At 43.7% G+C, this 19,328-nt stretch overlaps 1 protein-coding gene across 1 annotated transcript in view; it reads right to left on the minus strand.

Moving 5' to 3' along the window:
- The window catches only part of ADD2 (adducin 2), a 75,437-nt gene extending 57,321 nt beyond the window's left edge, over positions 1-18,116 (minus strand). The window contains exon 1 of the mRNA XM_006035701.3: positions 18,048-18,116. The gene's annotated coding sequence lies outside the window, so the exon portion shown is untranslated. The remainder of the gene's footprint in view (positions 1-18,047) is intronic.
- Positions 18,117-19,328: the final 1,212 nt, after the last annotated feature.

Here is a 19,328-nt window from a genome sequence, read left to right on the forward strand (position 1 = left end):
TCTCAACCTTTTTGGACCCAAGGCAACCCTCCCTCCACAACCTTTGTGAACTAGGTGGCACCCAATGACAAAAATAATTTATATATTACATTGCTTACCTCCTTGCAGAGGTGGTGGGCATTGGAATATGGGATCATTCAAGCAGGGACAAGCCTAAGCCTGTGTTTATCTGCTTAACTCCTCACAGGACCCTTCAAAAGATCTGGAGGCACCTTGGTTGACAATCACTGCCCTAGAGGAATCCACTCCTGAAAGACAGCCAGTGTGGCTGCATGAGCACATACCCTTCAGGCACCCCCATCTCAGGGGTGGGCAAAATGCGACCTGAAGGCCAGATTCAGCCTGCCAGGCCATTATATCTGGCCTGTGGAGCCCCTAGAAAATTTAGTAAATTAATATTTATTTGCCCTGGCTCCCTGTCAAAGCTGGCTGGAGCCGAGGCAGCAGGACCCAAAGGGAGCCCTCAGCAGGCTTGCAGGCTTGAGCAGCTGAGCCCCACCCAGGCCCAGCCAGTTCCCTGCTTTCCTGCCCCCACCCTGCTCCAGCACCACATGGCTGTGGCTCCTGGCTGCATCCCCAGACCCTGGAGCATGGGACTGTGCTGGTAAGGGTGTATATGTGTGTGTGTGTGTGTGTGCATGTGTCGGCAGGCACAGGGGCAGAGTATGTACGTGTGTGTGTCTCTCTGCAGGCACAGGGGCACCGTGTGTGTGTGTGTGTGTGTGTGTGTGTGTGTGTGTGTGCATGCATTCACAGTGAGTCCCACATACACACCCCTCCATACCGATGCACCCATGCCTCCCCTCGCACTGCCATACACAAACCCCAGCCACCCTCCCTACATACTCACCCACACCCCACTCACCCACAAACCTATACGCACCCCCCACAACATAAAAGAGTAAGACTTCATTTTAAGCTATTGTGCAGTCACCTCTGGGTACACTACACAAACATATGTAAATCAGGACAAAAATATTTTTTGAAATTAAATTAATGAATGCTGTAGGTGATCACTTTTTAGAATATAATTTAGTATTTTTCTGAGATGGCAAAACCCCTTGCTGAACAGAGTACTTGGTCAGGGGTTAGGGCATGGGACTTCTGGTCACAAGATGGCAACCAGGGGGCAGGGCACCTGCCTAGGGGCAGGGCTACCCATGCAGCCCTTGACAGATTGCCAAAACTCGGTAAGCAGCCCTCCACCCAAAATAATTGCACACCCCTGCCCTATCCTCAGACTGGAGCTATGTGAGGAAGTAACATATATGTATTTTATATTTTAACATGTGGAAAATCTGCATATCATGTGATGGTAAAATCACTGTCACCACTGCCTTGTCCTCTTATATTGTGCTTTGCATTAGCAAAGCTGAAAGCACTTTGCAAAGAAGGTTGTTGTTATTATGCCCATTTTACAGATTGGGCAGCTGACGTAGAGAGAAGGGAAGCAATAGTCCCAAGTTCATCTCTCTCCACACTAGTTGGAAACAACTATGAACAAGAATTGGGTTTAATGGCCATAAAAATTGCATATCAGTACATCGCTACACACTGCACATTGTGGCAAGTATATGAAAGCAACTTGCAAACCACAAGGAAAAAAGGAAATGGAAGAGGAATATCCACTATTGAGGCTTAAGAAAAAGCAAGAGAGCCCTTATATTTTTCCAATTTCATTTCAAATGCACCTTTCTGCCACCTGAGCACGTAAACTATGCCCAGGTAGCAACCCATAGCCTACAGCAAAATTTATGCACTCTGTGTTTGCAAATACATTGAAATGGAGCCACTTCCAGTGTAGAACAGAGGTTGTACGATCCTATGGGAAGCTACAAAATTAGTACCACTACATCCAAAGGAAGTTACATATAGGATTAAAAAAATATGACCAATTTTACATCAGTCAAGAATGTTAGGATGAGCATCTTAACCTCTGCAAGGGATGCAGTAGGACCTTGAACTACCATGAGTAAGAGGATATAAAGCATGATCACCATAATCTAAGAGAGACCCATGAAAATTTGGCACCAACTTTTTGAATTGTCATTGAACAAGGACTGTATTTTTTCCCTTGTTCAGGATGCTATGATTTCTAATGCAAGACTACTGCTTTCATCTTGAAAGAATTTCCACTCTGATTAGCTGCCTTTTCACTAACAAAAGAGGAAATAATTACAGAGAAACACATTTCTGTAATGAAAGGAGATTAACTCTCACCCTCTAACATACAAGACTGGAGCAAGCAGCAATTTTCAAGAACATGCATGCCATGAAACAAATACAAGAGTGAAATCCCCATTGCAAAAGAAATGGTTTAGAGACCCAGGAAGATAAGACATCTTAGCAACAATAATAAGATGCAACTTTTGTAGCTGTACAAAGATTGCAATGTAAGAAGGTTGCCCTACTGTATTTAAGCCAGCCAACTAATAAAAAGAAAGATCAAACTTTTGTCCATTTTGCTCATAGCAGAATGTTTGGAAAGAGTCCCCTGCTATTAATGAATTAAAATATTCATAATGCAGTCATTGTAATCAGCCTGTCATTTGCATTTCTGCACCCACCTAGTAACGTGCATCTTTCTTAGGATTTCCATGACAGGAGGTCTGGAGAACTGAGTTTGATCTCACTCTTTAAACTGAGGTCACACCACTGATTCTGGATGGAGTGTCTCTATAGTCGTGCTGTATATGGTGAAGAATGGGCCCAATTCTCATAATCATGGAAGTTTTGCCTCTGAACTCCAGTGGAGTAGTTTATGCCATAGGCCACCCTGTCTTGAGAAGATTTCTCATATTGCTTAAATGCCCAAAACTTGAAAACCATCCCATCTTAGGACTGATCTACTTTACTGCCCATGGGTTTCCATACTCTTAACACCAGAACTACTTGCCTGGGCCTGGCTTTTGAGTCTTTCTGGATATCTGTAAAGGAGAGCATGGACTTTGAGAAGTCCACTTTGCCATATGGGCTACCTACTTCACCAAGGTACTGGTAGGGAGAGGGCAGGAAGAGAGCAGACACAGCCTTCTTCTTCCTTGTGTCACCAATCCAACCTTTCTATATGGTCTGTACTTAATATTCTTCACAGGCCACTGCTTTTGATGTTGGTGCTGCCAAATCTTGTGGGATGCATTGGGGTGCTGCAGGACATCTCAGGAGATGATCCATGGTTTGCTTCTCCTGACAGAAACGTTGGTCGGTTACATAGAGGCCCCATGAGAAAGTTGCATCTTCTGAGACCCATTCTCAATCTGTTCCGGCTCCCCCACGTATGCCATTTATAGTTGGAGCCAGATGCTAACTCCTCACTGAGGGTAATTCCTTGCCAGCTCCATTTAACAGTGTTGTTGCCCATTTTTTCCCATTCTTTTTGCCAAAAGGCAGTTCTGGCTGATTCTTGTGATATGGCCAATGGTGTGGTATAGGACAAAAGCTATTTCCTGATGAGAGATGATGGTGCACTGGTTGATGTCACTTTAGCAGGTGGCATTCATCTGACTTGTACCTGCCAGTCAGTGTCCCTTGCTATTTTCTTCCTGGTGCAAGGTGGGGTTTTGCCAGATAGCATGTATAGGCAGGGAATAGGGGTGGGTTTTAGGCAGCCTGTTATAATTCTGCATGTATCATTTAGGGCAGTGTCACTATGTTTACTGTGACTTCAGCATCCCCAGATGGTGCAGGCATATTCAGCCACAGAGAAAAAAAGTGCTAAGACAGTAGCATGTAGGGTGGATGGATGGATGGATGTGCTCCCTACTTGGAAATTTCAAACTTACGCAGAACCTTGTTACACAGACAACACCAAGATACTATTACTCAATCCTGTGGAAGTATGTAGAGGTTGGGGGCTTCAATGCTCTCCCCACATCCCCCTGGGCAACACACTGTAGCTGGCACAGAGGGAGAAATTTGCAACAGGAGGAAACAAAGGTAATTCACTTCCCTTTCACGAGCAGAAAGAAAGCAAGAATCTGAATGTGCTTTGGGGTCAATCCCTGCTCCTCAGACACTGCAGCTATGCTTGTGACATCACCACCCCATCCTTACAGCTCATTCCTTTGGTTAAAGCTTGCTGGATTGGACCATAAATTCATTAATGTAGCCTAGGACAGATGCCTCAGATATGAAACAACTCCAGAACAGAGGGCAGCTATCTTAAAATTAAATGGCCTGCTTAAACAGGATCTGTCACAACTGAAAAATCTCTGACAGGTTTAAAAAACAAAAAATAAGAGAGTGAAACAAAAATAATAAAAAAGCTGTTAGTTGTTTTGCTTTGAACCTTGCAAACCTGGTTAGTCTTTGCTAGTGGAAAAGACCTACTTGGAGCTGGTGAGAAGATAGGATTCCTCTCCTAGGGGGAGTTTGGGATTTCAAAATGGGGTTTCTTCCCCAAACAGATCAACATTCATGGGACTAAATCCTCTGAAAAAGTTTCATTTTGATAGAAACATTTTGAATTTACCAGTTTTGCTCCTCCCTCCCCACCCCCCATTTAATTTTATGGCCTCACAGTGAAAATCAAATCCCTCCATCCTCTTAATATGTTTTATGGCAACTATTCATCAGCGAGTGACGGTGGATATTGCAGCTATTCTGCTGACTGGTGGTGCATTTTCTCTTGTGGCTGTAGAGACCAGTGTTGGACTTGCAGGTCCTGCCACAGTGGTCACAGGTATACATTGAGTTAGGGGCTGCTGTACTGACAGACTGTTTCCTGTGCTCACATGTGTTGCAATTCAAGTGACCATTTCTCATCATGATGTTGGACTCCATGACTGAGAAGGGAGCACCGTATGTAGCATTTTGATAATTTCCTGTACAAATCCAAGAATAGTCCTACAAAACATGTGGATTTAATCACATCTGCATTTTTCATGGGACAACTCCCTTCACCAGGAGGAACTATCTTTAATCTGTTCTAATCCTGGCTGTGGAAGTATGTCACTATATTTAAAGACCTGTCAAGCAGCCCCACAGCAATGCAAGCTGAGACCCTTGGGAAAAAAAGTGTTTCTTCTCTAACTGGCATGGTGCATTCCTCTCTCCTTTGCAAGAAGAGCAGATCCCAATGAGCTGTGGGTACTGAGGCTATGCTCTAGCCCTTGGTGACATAATAAGGAAATCAATACAAGTGCTGTGACCTCATGAAATAGACCTGGAAGGAATATTGAGCATGCAGATGGAAAGAATCAATAATGCACTATAAAAACAGGAGGACAATGAGGAAGGAGAATTTTTATTAAGGGAAAAAATGTTTTTTCAAACTGTTGTTTCAGTCAAATGCCCCTTGCACTCTCCACTTTAGAACTGTTCCTGTGAAATTAAATTCATTTAGAAAACATCTTTTGAAGCATGTTTCTTGGACTAAGCTCACTTATACAAGCTTCACATGGGTAAAAAAAAAAAAAAAAAATCTATCTACAAGGGGATTCAGAGTGAGCCACTCCCTCCCCACCCCCATGTCTATCAAGATCAAGAAGGAGCCTGAAAAACTGGAATAGCTATTGCATTCAAGACAGCAGCCAAGCAAAACACTTTCAGCTCAAAGATCTCTTCTTTAGAAAGAGGCCATCTCCCTCTGGCCCATCAAATCCAGTCCCCAGCAATTACACACTCAAAGAATTCTCAAAATCACAATTCCAAACCCTCAAATGAAATAGGTCCATGAAGAGCTGCAAGCAAGAATTTGTAAGCTTGAGTGAAAGACCCAGGTCCAGTGACTAGACTCTAACAGACTTGCGTTCTCCCTGGGTTGGACTTGGGAGGTGAAACGGAAGACACGGAGCAAGGGGTCAGGCTCGTCTGCTTTGGAACTACACAAAGCAGGATGTGGGCTGTGACAGGACATGACATTCAACAATCAAAAGAGAAACAGAAACCTTGCATGGATTATCAGACAGCTGAGAACAAACTTAAGGGAACAGGGAGTCTTAGCAAAGGTAAATCAATACGTCTCCCAGTGCAGACAGGTCTAAGTGCTGTGTACAGCGAGATCAAATCCACGTATAAAAATAGAGCTTTTGTATGTAGAACACAAACACCTGTCAATACAAATGTGATCATCTGTTACAGTCATGGGGTAAGTGGGTGATGGTATGAACTCACACCTGCCCATGACCTAGGTGTTTGATCCCTACTGTGCCAATGCTGGCACTGAGTTGCTCTTCATGCCATAATCTCTCTCTCTCTCTCTCTCTCTCTTTTTTTTTTTAAAGAGCCTTCCCACAGCAGGGTATACAAACTTCTGCACCATTTCCCCAAGGCAGTTTTATACACTTGCTTTATAAACTTCCAGGCTCCTTAATTGCTTCTTCTTGACTTAACTGCATTGGCCCAGATTATTCAATGGCACCAGAGCTCATCACATAAAATGTCTGGAACTTGGTGTCCCTGAACTCCCTTCCAGCAAATGGCAAAGAAGGGGCTGCACTGTGCTGTCAAATCAGAGTAGATGTCACATCTCAGCTAATAGCACTACATAATCCAAGGAGAGCACAGGGAAGAAACCGAGACCTTTATGTAGAAGAGATGACTTGCGTGTGCCTACAATTCCCTTGCACCCACTGAAAAGGCCTTCTATGAGCTACCAGGCACTGGGAGGGAGGGATAAACTAGAGGCTGGGTGTTATATAACTTTGTAGCCCCCCAGGTAACTGCAAACAGCATTAGGTCCTGAGCACTGGTCATCAAGAAGGCTTCCTAGAGCAGCTTTCAGGAAATTCCCTTGCAGCTAGAGGCAAGGGAAGGACATAGCTAGGGAGCTACAGAGAACGGGTACATGACCTGTGAGCATAATATTCTCTGTGAAATCTCTCAGCAGGAAAGGGCATACACTACTTCCCATCCTCCCTGAGCAGAATGATTCAGAGTCCCACCCAGGGTCCAAGGATAACTCTAACCTCACTGCCACATACCCGTGCCCTGAAGCCTCCTAGGGAGGAGGAAGAATATTTCCTGGTCCTAGAGGTAAATGACAAAAGGAAATAGGCATGACAGGATAATCTTCTTTAGCTCTGTAAAAAAAGGAACAGTTATTTCCATCTCCCCTTGATTTGTGCCTTCACAACCAAAGCACCAGCTTCCAAAATGACTCAGTCTTTGCTGCCTACAGCTTATGCACAGCTAGACAGTTTATTAGGGTGATTACAGTAGATGCCAAACTTTGAAGTGTAATGAAGTGCTTGCTCAGACTCCATCCCAAAAAGCAAAAAAGTTGTGTAATTCAGTGCCTTCATGTGAAATAAAGCCTGATGTCTCTGGAAAGCCGATTACCTTTCAATTCTGGAGGAGATGACCTTTGGCTGGCAGATAAAAACTTAAAAAAAACAAAATCAAACAAGTATTTGGCATTATAAATAGACCCTAAATGTGGAAACACTTCTTCTTCCACTGAAAGCTCTCTCATGCACCCTGCATTGCATTAAGTGCATGGTCAGCAAGAAGGGAAATAAATTACTCAGGACCAAGATTTTCAAAGCATTTTCACAGGGGTTAAACAACACAACAGGACATGTTCAGTATGACTTAGATGACTGTTGGACCCCTTTAAAAGGGTCATCAGTCCAAAGTCCCTTCCAAGGGCTGATCCAAGTTGCCGTAACTCATCTGAAGTTACTTGGATTTTTGCCAGCGCAGCAGATGGCTGGTGGAAACCAATCAAAGGTTCATTTTCATTTCCTCCCCCTGCTAGAGGAAGAGTACATCTTTGTTATGCCAGCCACAACATAAGGGAAGAATCAGGCCTCCACACCAGTGAAACAGAGCTAGAGATATATTGTCCCCTCAAACCTTTCAGCTATAATTACAGTACTTGCAACAGAAGCAGGTACAGCATTTCCAAGTGAAAGTGCTGTCAGGAGGTGTCAGCATCCCTCTAAGTCAACCAAAGCCTTTCCTGCGACATTGTACACACCCTGTTACTGCCACAGTGGATTTAATTCAAGATTTATCAGCAAACAGGAAGAGGTTCTCTCCAGTGAATGGCCTAGCAGCCCGTCAGAGGGAATGAAGTAACAATGTGCGTTCCCAAGAGTGGACCCCGCTGCAGTGGTTTTCAAAAACAGAGCATTCATAGATGTTAGGGTCGGAAGGGACCTCAATAGATCATCGAGTCTGACCCCCTGCATAAGCAGGAAAGAGATGTCCAATCTAAATCTGCTCTCTGCTAGCTTGTGGCCATTATTTCTTGTAACCCCCGGGGGCGCCTTGGTGAATAAATACTCACCAATTCCCTTCTGTGCCCCCGTGATGAACTTATAGGCAGCCACAAGGTCGCCTCTCAACCTTCTCTTGCGGAGGCTGAATAGATCCAGTTTCTCTAGTCTCTCCTCGTAGGGCTTGGTCTGTAGGACCTTAACCATACGAGTGGCCCTTCTCTGGACCCTCTCCAGGTTATCCGCATCCCTCTTGAAGTGCGGCGCCCAGAATTGCACGCAGTACTCCAACTGCGGTCTGACCAGCACCCAATAGAGGGGAAGTATCACCTCCTTGGACCTATTCGTCATGCATCTGCTGATGCACAATAAAGTGCCATTGGCTTTTTTGATGGCTTCGTCACACTGACGACTCATGTTCATCTTGGAGTCCACTAGGACTCCAAGATCCCTTTCCACTTCCGTGCCACCCAGCAGGTCATTCCCTAGGCTGTAGGTGTGCTGGACATTTTTCCTCCCTAGGTGCAGCACTTTGCATTTCTCCTTGTTGAACTGCATTCTGTTGTTTTCTGCCCACTTGTCCAACCTGTCCAGATCTGCTTGCAGCTGTTCCCAGCCCTCCAGCGTGTCCACATCTCCCCATAGCTTTGTGTCATCTGCAAACTTGGACAGAGTACATTTCACTCCCTCGTCCAAGTCACTGATGAAGACATTAAAGAGTATCGGTCCAAGGACCGAACCTGTGGGACCCCACTGCCCACACCCTTCCAGGTCGAAACCGACCCATCCACCACGACTGTCTGGGTGCGACCCTCCAGCCAATTCCCCACCCACCGGACTGTGGGTGGCCTAGAAAGCATTTCAGTTCACTTTTCAAAATCAGTTGAGCCACTGATCTTTCTGGGTACTACTCCGACTTCGGCTGTTGCTCTACTGCAAGGTTCAGTTCTGGGCATCTCCCAGCAGTGGGACTTACACTAGTAAGCAAGCAAACACAATAAGCTTCCTCAGTTAGAGGAAGAAAGATTGAAGGCCTGAGAGAACATGGCAAGAAGCACTGTAATAGCTCAAAACTGGTTGGAAAGATTGTTTTGGTAGGGGGTGGGGAGAAAAGAAACCTTGAAGAGCAGAAAACGTGCATTAGAACTGGTCAGGAATGTGACCCAAAACTTGAAAAATTATCACTTGTCAAAAGTAGAATGAAAAGCATCCATGAAGAAGGAGGGGTCAGTTTACCAAATTTCTCAATCCAAGGTTTTAAAACTAATTTCAAATTTGCAAGAACAGCATGTTTATTATTTTCAGAAGGAAAAAAAAAATTCTTCTGGTTCAAAACAGCTTTTTGATTTGACATCTAAGCTGAACCATACAGTTTGGAAACACAGCAAAAGGGATCCAAGCAAGATGTTCTAATAAACCTAAACCAATTATTTAATATTTGTCTCTTGTAAACATTTGAAAGTTTCATCAAAATTTGAGGCCTGAAAAACACTCAAAACCTTAAAAGTGTTCATGGGATGGGAAACCAATTTTTTGCCTGGCTCTAAACATCAGTGCTGGCTCTATGGTATTTCTTGAATGGTAGTTTTAATAGTGGTTGAGTTCTCGCACCATAGAGCTCAGTTCTGCACTGGCACCGCTGTAAGCATCAGCAAAGACACTAATAATCAAAGAAGCCCTGCAGGACCACACATCCCATCTGTCCCTAGCGGTCTAGAGCAAAACACAATGGCTATGGAAGCATGGAGGAAGCTTGTGCACTGGGTGTGTTGTACCCAAATGGCATCCATTGCCAAAGCTGTCAATCTGGCCTCTGTCACAAGCTCCAAATTCACACAGGACTGTACCACAAGCCAGAGACGACCCAGCGGGCGTTTGTTTTTTCCCTGTTCCCCACACCACCCAGATTAATCTGAGTGCATCCTGATTAAAGATGCATTTCTGTTACCATTTCCCTGAATGCTTTCAGGCTGCAGGCAGAGGCATCAATTATTCTCCCAGCCCAAGTTTCCGCTCCACAGAATTAATGTCTCCTGAGCTTTCACTTGAAGTTGCTAATGTGCGCAGGTTGTATGATGTGTGTGCCGACACAGAAAGCAGAATTGCTTTGTTGGATGGGTTCAATGAAAAAGGATGCTGTGTCACACTGCTGCAGTGCAATCCCATGGGGCTCCTCCATGGGTCTGTCTACATTGCAGTCAGACATGCAAATGCAACACAGCCATCCCAACACAAGCTTTAATTTAGCTTGCTCAGACAGCCCAGACTTGAGCATGTAAGCGCATAGACCAGAGCCCTGGTACGTTGCACAGTCAACCCTGAAAAGCCTGCATCTTAGTTGTCATTGCTACCCGTGCAAGCTTGAGTCAACCGTAGGCATCTCTACCCCTTCTGCAGCTGCACTCATTTGCTCTGTAGACACACCTTAATATAGTGGTTCTCAATCTTTTTTTAGACTCAAGGCACCCCTCAGAAAATGCTAGCTCTCAGCTATCACTTTTTTTTTTTTTTTAAACGGTCCAAAAAAGTTAAAAATAAAAATAGGACAATTCTTCTGTTGCAAAGAACGCAGAAAGACCACAACAGATCAGAATGTTTCTGACATTGTGGATTTTTGTAATCTCTGGGCTTGTTTTATTAATCACATATAGGCATTTACACATCTAACAGTGCTAATATTGAACCTCCCTGCAACCTGGTTGAGAATCACTGCCCTAAAGGCCCAAGAACCTGAAACATCACTCAGTCAGCTGGGGGCAGGACAAGCCACCAAGAGTGCATCCCCTACCCCAAAAGGCAAGGTCTGCACTCCAGTCCTCAATCCTGCTAATTAACATTGATAATGAGCTGAAGCTTCCTTAGCCTGACAAAGGGTTTTTGAACCTGAAAGCTTGCTTAATAACTATTCTCCAACCATTTGGGTTGGTCTAATAAAAGATATCAAATTCATCCAAGGAACCTTGTCTGCCTATGTCCTTAGACCAACACGGCTACAACCCAAACCCTTGGTAAACCTAGCACACTTTCCCCTCATGTTTGCCTATGTTTGTTCTTCATCATGTAGTTCAAAATTTGTAAGGTGTCTGTGCAATCTGGTTTGTTGCCACCTGTAAACACAGCTGGAAAAGACTTATCCCAAAAAAGGGGGAGAGGAAAAACTAGGTTCTTTCTGTAGGATCCAATGTTAGCAATGAAATAGGGAACAATGCAGAAACTTTGGATAGATAAGAAAATTCACTGCATTTTTGACACCACTGAGGCAGCAGCATGGAAAAATAGTTCTGTGCTAAAGCTTCAAAAGATGTCCAAATCACTTTCTCAAAGTATCCTGGGTTAGATTGGGAAAAAAAAAGGTCAATGGATTTAGGCCAAGACACTTGGGTGCATTAGAAGTTTACCTAGGGTCCCTATCAATCCTTTCATATCTTGAGTCAAGAGCAATCCCCACCTAGTTTACAAAGAGAATTGCTAAAATGTATTCCCGTGAATAAACATTTACAGAATTAGGTTCCAAGAATGACCTATGCAAGGCAAAGATGTCACTTTACAAAGGTTGAATGGAAAGAAAGAAGAACAATACAGTAAAACCCTTAACGTTCTTACCTCTTGGTAACGTTCTTACTTAAGGTGCATTAGTACCTTGTAAAGCAGGTGTCACCCCTTCCAAAAATCAGAATACACAGAAGTGCACATAGTTGCCACATGACTCAAATCTGTGCTCTGTTCAAAGAGCAGCTACAGGATTTAAATGAAATAAAGTATAACCATGGAAACATAGATTATCTTCTTCCTTCAGCCAACTAGGGTATCAGAACACAGAGCCTTGAGGGTGTAGGAGGATGTATTGCAATCAAAGACAACAATTTCCAAATAAAGAGATGATTTATTCAGTGAGAGTGACAAAGACAGAGCCATCAGATGGAAGTGATTATGGAAAAAAGGGATTGAGCAGTTGTGTATGCACAGGCAGAATTATGAGGTAATAGATCTTGCACATAAGGGAATGCTAGAAAATAGATTCCTAGGGTTAATGACAAACATTGTAGAGCTAAAAAAATTCTGTAGTCACCGATAGTTTTAAAAATGCATGCATGTATAATCACCACACTTGTGCACACAACTTAGATTCACAGTTGTGAGCTAAAGCTATCTAAAGAACAGGTGCAAGTGTCCAGGGAATGATATGTCAATGGTTTAGGTATACAAGTATGTCTCTAGTTCACCTGCACAAGTGCTGCAATTTCAGGAAAATGAATGAGTAAACATATCTAGCCACTTGTATATAAATTTACTTATTTATGTATGTAATCATCTTGGGATCACAGCAGCTTATGGAGACCACTGACCAAGTCCAAGGGTATTTCTACATCAGTTCTTAGGGTTGCTAAACCTAAAAAACCTCAACTAACCAGTATCCAATGACCCCTCCTTCCCTGGAGGAATCTCACCTTCTGGTCATTGCCCATTCTGGCTTGTTTCTTGAGCAGAGCCATTTTAGAAACCAGTCTGCTCACTGCTCATTTCTCATTCCATCTTTGGCTCTAACTGCAGGCATTCGAGACAGGAAGTTGGGAGTAGAGAAGGCCCCAAATTCAGGAACAGCAAGTTGGTGTGACACTGCTGGTAGATTTCCAGAGCTTGTGGCCCAAGTTGCCTTGGTGAGATCCAGATGTGCCACAGATAGGGGCAGGCTTGATGTCAGGCCACGACATTCACTGACCGGCTGTGGCCAGTGTTGAACCTAGAGGCTCTCAGGTGGTTGGCAGGTACAGGCTTGAGTGTGACGCTGTGGTTGACCCTATTCAACCAGTGTATATATAGCCCTCGAGTAAATTGTAAAAAAAAAAAAAAGGTTTTATGGAGAGGTATTAGTGAGGGAACAAAACCAATGGAAGGAGGTGGTTCAAAGATGCAGGTGGAAGGAAAAAAAACCCCAAGGAGGAAGTGGATTTGATTGCTGGGATTTAGCCATAAAAAGCAATTAGAACCAAGAGTAGGAATGCCAAGATTTAAGTAACAGCACTGCAGATAAAAATTTAAAGTATCTTGAAGTCTGGCAAGTGGGAGAATTGGACAGATGAAACACTGAATAAAGCAAGCAAGAACATATTCAGAGAGAGCTGATATTCACAATGGAAGATAAACTGTTCCAGTAAATAAAGTTGTTTTAACAACCTCCCCACAAAAACCTAAAAATGCAGGCAGCGGGCAAGTTGTGAAGCAAAAAGCATAACCCACTTAAAACAGCAACAGCATTAAGGAACATAGGTTGTAATTATTTTGCATCTGTCTCTACCCAAGAGCAATGAGATCAGATTTCCAAAGGGAAGGGGTAGGGGGAGGTGAAGGAGGAAAGGGGAAATATGAAGGCTACTAATTTCATATTAGACAGCATCAGGCTAAGCTCATGGACAAGTGGGAATGCTTAGTAAGTACACAACAAAAGGATTAGCTGTTTTTAGGAAGGAAACAATGCCTGGAGTCATGTTCTCTGTAGAACTCAGTCAAGGGAAGATACTTCCATAAGGCCCTTGGTCCTGCTAAGCACCCAAAGCAGGTCTGCCTTGCCCTTCTCACATCTGAGTCAGAAGGAGATCCTGGCTAGATGAAGAGACTTCTGGTAGAGAAAACTAATAATTTGTGTGCCAAAGTTGAGAAGCACCCACACACTTCTGAGCACCACTGATGACTGGTTCAGTAGTCAGACTCAGGGGCTGATTTTTCAGAGAGCTCCGTTGCATTTAAGCACTTACAATGGAGCAAGGATGTCAGATGGGCTAGATGGGAGCTTCAAGTTCGCAAAAATACTTGAACACGTGCTTAATTATTTGTCAGAAGAGAAATCATGGAATAGATTTTAGAAAAAAAATTCTTTATCCCAGAGGAAGGAATGCTACCCAGTATGTAACTCTCCCCAATCCATGAGTAAGTGCTCCTCTCCGTTTGGGTGTTTGTCACACATGGTCTTCCATATTTAGGCCTTGGCGAGCCAAGAACTTGGATTTGATGTCAAGATGAAGACCATGATGGGAGCTCTTCCATAGCACAAGTGTTTGTGTGACTTTTGCCTCACAAACTTAACCCAGTTTCAAAATCAGTATGTTCCCAAGATTGAAGAGCAAATCCCAAACATGGGCAGACAACTTAGAGACCTGAGCAAACTGCTGCAACCTCAAACTGGTCTGGGGCAGCACTGCACTAAAAAAAATGAGTTTATCTCCTCCTTCACCCCTGCTGCAGGAAGGGGAACTCTAACCAGCCAGACAAGAAATGTCCAAAGTTTAACGGGGGCCTAGGAGCCGTGCATCTGCAGTAAAGAATATCCTAGAAGAATAAGAATATCCTCATGACTCATCCGCTTTTGAGTTCCCCATCTCCTGCTTGAAGGATAAAGACTGATGACTGAGATGGAGAAATTATCTTGCAACTCACACATGCAGAAATCTATTGATGAAAGCCATCTTATTTATTCAGTGGCTATACTGCATCACTGTTTATCACGACCAGAGAGGGCTGTAGGCAAATGAAATGATCAACGTCATGTGCCAGGGTAAAGAAAACCTACCAAGTTGTACTTGTAAATTATCCTCGGGATACAAAGTTGCCTGAATGTGTGGGCCCTATTAAAGTTAACTGTATCTTAAGAGTGGCTCATTAGAAGCCTTATTTAAGGGTCCTCCAGCTTGCAGAGCTGGAGGGTGGATCGGTTACCTGTAGGCACATTATTTGTGCAGCCAGAGTCCATGGTACACTTACTTTTGTACATGTTGGAACTTGGTTCCGCAGGTGTCAAGAAGCCAATGAAAGGTGTTCCTGAGAAGTATTCAATACTCTTTTGGATAAAGGTCACCTCCTCATTTGGCAAGTCTCCACACAGTTTCTTTGGCTCCAAGGCAGAGACTGACTGCGTGTATAGTACCTAGGGCAACATTGCCACTTATCTTGTAGAGTGCCAAGATTGTACTGTGGCAGGCACTGTACAGTTCCATTGCCATTGGAGTCTCTAGGCACCAGTGCAGTAGAGATAATGAGTGCTGACCCCAAGAAGCTGTACATAAATATTTTCTGGATTGATGGTATGTTAACGTCACACACCAGAGTTACCAGCAGGGTAGAGGCCTTTTTGCACAAGATCCAAGTGAGAAACCATCTGCCATCATCGATTCAGAGAAGCAAGGCAGCCTGGCAAACCCAGAACTGCTGACCTTTTGTTTTGCATTTTAATAACCAAGATGAAAATTCAATCTCCAAATTGTCAGCTTCAGCAAAATACAAACTGTAACTGCTGCCAGGATGAGGGGTTACAGCAGCACAGTAGTTCAATCATCTCACACACACACTCCTCTGCTCTTTGATCTGCTGTTCTAAAGGTCTCCTATTTACATTCACCTCTAGCTCACAAAGTCACCTGAAAGGTTTTGTTTTGTAGCACTGGGGACAAGTCCAAGCCCAACAGGACTCTCCTCCTGACTTCAATGGTAAGGGATTAAAATTCAGGAGAAAGCCAAGATATCTGGACTCTCACAAAGGGCACATCCCTTGATTAGTCATGCTTCCCTTTCTGCAACAAAAAAAACCTACAAGACAGAATGCTTTGTAATATGTGACCTGGGTATTAATGTTAGATGATGATACAGCAAATAGAGAACAAGTGACCAAAAGAAAAAGAAAAAAAACAAGCTGTTTTTCTGCTTACATCTGACCAGTTGCAAATGACTGCTAATTCTCATGTGCCCCTCATTAGCAAGCAGCACCTGTGTGTTGCTAGATGTGGCCTCTGAAGCACTTCTGATCCCAAAAGCTACCGACATATTTTCTCCCTGTGCCCCACCCATGCTTTGTTAAATCAGAAGGTACTACAGACACTTTGTGCTCTCATGGAATGCAAATGAAGGCAGGTGAGAAGAAATGAAAGTAACTTCAAACCTGAGAAAGGACTAAACATCACCACCTGTGCTCTAAAGCAAATGCATGGAACATATTATTATCTCTTCCTTAACTTGTGAATTAAAGGGCACTAGTGTGTGTGTGTGTTGGGGGGGGGGAGAGAATGGGACTGATATATGCTCACAACAGTTTTTAGTATGGGATCCTAATTCACCATAAATAAGGGCCAAATTTTCACATGTACGCAAGACTTGAGAACCTACATCACGTAAGCACCATGACAACTGCATTTGATCCAAAGCTCATACATGCATCTTTATGTGTACCCAGCTTGTAGTTGGGATTTGTACAGGACCCTTCCACCAAGTCTTCATGATGCTTCCATGGTTTAATGGCTTGGCTCTACTGGAAAGGTTAAGGCCTGTTGTTTATCACTGGTACAAATCATTGAGAGATGCAGCATTGATAAGATACAGGAAGGTTTACCAGTGTCCTTCAAGCTTACTCTCAGTAGAAGACAATGGTAAAAGCACAAGCTACATAACAGCCTCCACCCTTCAATACAGACTGCCAAACTGCAGCAGGGTGAACTGCAAGTCTGAACTGTGCCAATGCAGACAGACCTGAAAGACACAGTGTTTCATAGGCCTACAGCTCACCAGAACTTAGGGGTCCACCCTGAAAGACCCCTCATTCAGTGCCAGTTTCCAATTATTATTTGGAATACAACTTTGGCCAAGAATACCAAGCAAGGAATGGAGTGAGCAGAAAAAAAAACAAGTAACTAGTACTCTCCTCAATTTATTGAAATTTGGGAAACAACCAAAAACCCCTCTAGTTTATTTTGTACCCAAAAGTATACATAGGTCCATATGGGCACATTCTGATCTCCATGGCAGAGATCTAAATTTATACCTAATTTTAAATTATAGATTTTATCATATAATATATATTTTATCATTTCCAAGCACTGATCAATGGGTTTTTTTGTGGACTTCATCTAGAACATATGAAATGTCAAATTCAGACATGTTGGATACAGCTGACGGGATGCTACTTTGTAGAGCAGCAAGGAAGGAGTGGGGGGGCAGGGAGAAGCGAGCAGATGTGTAGTGACCCTCGTGTCACAGAGATAAATGTATCCAGCTTCAGGAGGGGAAGGACAAAAGAAAGTGATTAGTATTCAGTGGAGAAGGCTAAACCCAGGTGTTTGCAACCAAGAGGCAGACACTTTCCCTTCCCAGATATAGGGGAAAGAAGGGAGAAGAATAATGCAGGGAGGAAAAATCAGCTATGTTTCAAGTCTCTCAACTGCTGTAGAAGAGGCTAAAGATTCAACACACAATTTAGTCTCACAGATTAACCGCTTTGACATTTCAGCCACTTCATGCACTCTCACCAGCCTCACTGCAGCTGAGTATCTCCGCACAAATCGCTGCCTAGGAAACAAGAGGGATTCCCCAAGATCAAAAGGATATGGAAACCATGCAGTGGCTGGCCCAAACTAAAACATTTTCATCCCCAAATTAAAGCAATTGGTAGGAAGAGGAAGAAATAAATCTCAGCTACCCGAGAGGGATGCTCTCTCTTAGATGGCCATTAAAATGATCAACAAGCAATTTTTCTGAATAGACGTTTATCATGTGAGCCCGTCATGGGAGAGAATTGTCTTTTGCTAGTTATGCATTTGCAGCATCTGTTTTAAGAAATGGAGCCACATGTCAGACTATCATCTTACTTGCCTTTAAGAATACATTTAACCAGAGGAGGACTCCACCTAGGACAGCAGATCATGCACCACTGTCGCTTTGCTGGACTGGAGTTTAACCACATATGCGTCACTATGCATAAAGGTGCCCAGGTTTTCTGGCTGTTCAAAATCTGGACAGGTTTGGCAATTTTGAAAGGAAATCCTGCTGGAATAAGGCAAATATATTCTAGCTTTGTAAACAGGACTGCTAAATAGGTGAAGGGTTGCACTGATCCCAAGTGGCTTACCTTCTTAGAGCATCTTCTAGCCTTCGTTTTCCCAGTATCTGCAACGATCAATCTCCTCTCCTGTTCCTTTCCAATCAGCTAATCGGAGGAGCCTTTTCTACCCATCTCTCCGATTTGACAGGTCAGCTATAGCAATCCCTTCACCACGCCTGCTTGCTATTCCACTTTTCAGCTGCTTGATCTTCCCTAGATACACACTCGGAGAAGAATTAGGGCTGCCCCACACACACAGCAAGGGGGAGCAGCTTTATTTCCACCCACCCTCGCGACAGGAGCATTAAAATTAGATTCAAAGCCTGCATGACGTTTGAGAGGAAGGAGTGTGCTCCACAATATCTTTAATGACAAAAGGACAACTCCCTGTGCATGTCGAGCTCCCTCTACTGGCAGATGACCCGACAGCAGGACAGGAGTTGAGATGCTGCAATCTTTCACCTGCTTTCTCCTGCTGCAGTGGAGGGAAGTGATGCAATGAGCCTATTTTATTACCATTTTTTAAAATCCATCTAATTACATTCTTGCACCTCAGTTTAGCAGGAGTTTGGTCTGCCTTTTATTTTTTTGGGGGGTGGTGAAAGAAAATATTCCCATTAGTGAATTCAGAGGGTGAACAGTCTGCGATGGGGAATGATGAAAGGCCTCTGACCTGAGTAACTAGACAGGACGCAGTGCTAGGAATCGGTTTCAGGAAGAATCCTGCATTAGCCAGGGGAAGGTATAGGGTAGGTTAAAGTTCCTTTCCAGCCTCTCTTTCAAAGGTTTCAAACTAGCTTGGTTTCCCATTTTACTTATGAACACCCAACTTCCTAACTTCCAAGTCAGGATTTTTTCTCTTTACCATAAGAGGGCCGAGTCCTATTTACATTTATTAGTGGACAAGGAAAGGAGTATCTTTACTTGGAGAGCCAAGGAGCTCCCCACAGAAAAGACGCTAGGGAACTGAGTTGCCGCAAGATTTCAGAAGCAACATTTATAACCTGGCTGCAGTATCAGCAAGAGGATTTCACAATATAATGTGCTGTGTTCTAGAAAAGCTCTCTAAGCAGCCGCAGCTGGTTGTATACTAGTTATGAGCCAAGCATGCTGCCTCTAAAGCAGAGGAACCTCTGTGACTTTTGCTACAAGGTCACATATTACTGCTTACATAGCAATATCAGCTCACTGCATGCATGCATGTATGCAAGTATGACAGCCTGCTCCAGCAGGTGCATAGCAGTGTGCACCTGCATTTCTGAGAGCAAGCACTATGCCTTGGAAGGGCACATGCGTCACTGCCACTTC

The sequence above is a fragment of the Alligator sinensis genome, unplaced genomic scaffold, assembly GCF_000455745.1.
Source record: "Alligator sinensis unplaced genomic scaffold, ASM45574v1 scaffold804_1, whole genome shotgun sequence".
In the NCBI taxonomy this organism is placed as follows: Eukaryota; Metazoa; Chordata; order Crocodylia; family Alligatoridae; genus Alligator; species Alligator sinensis.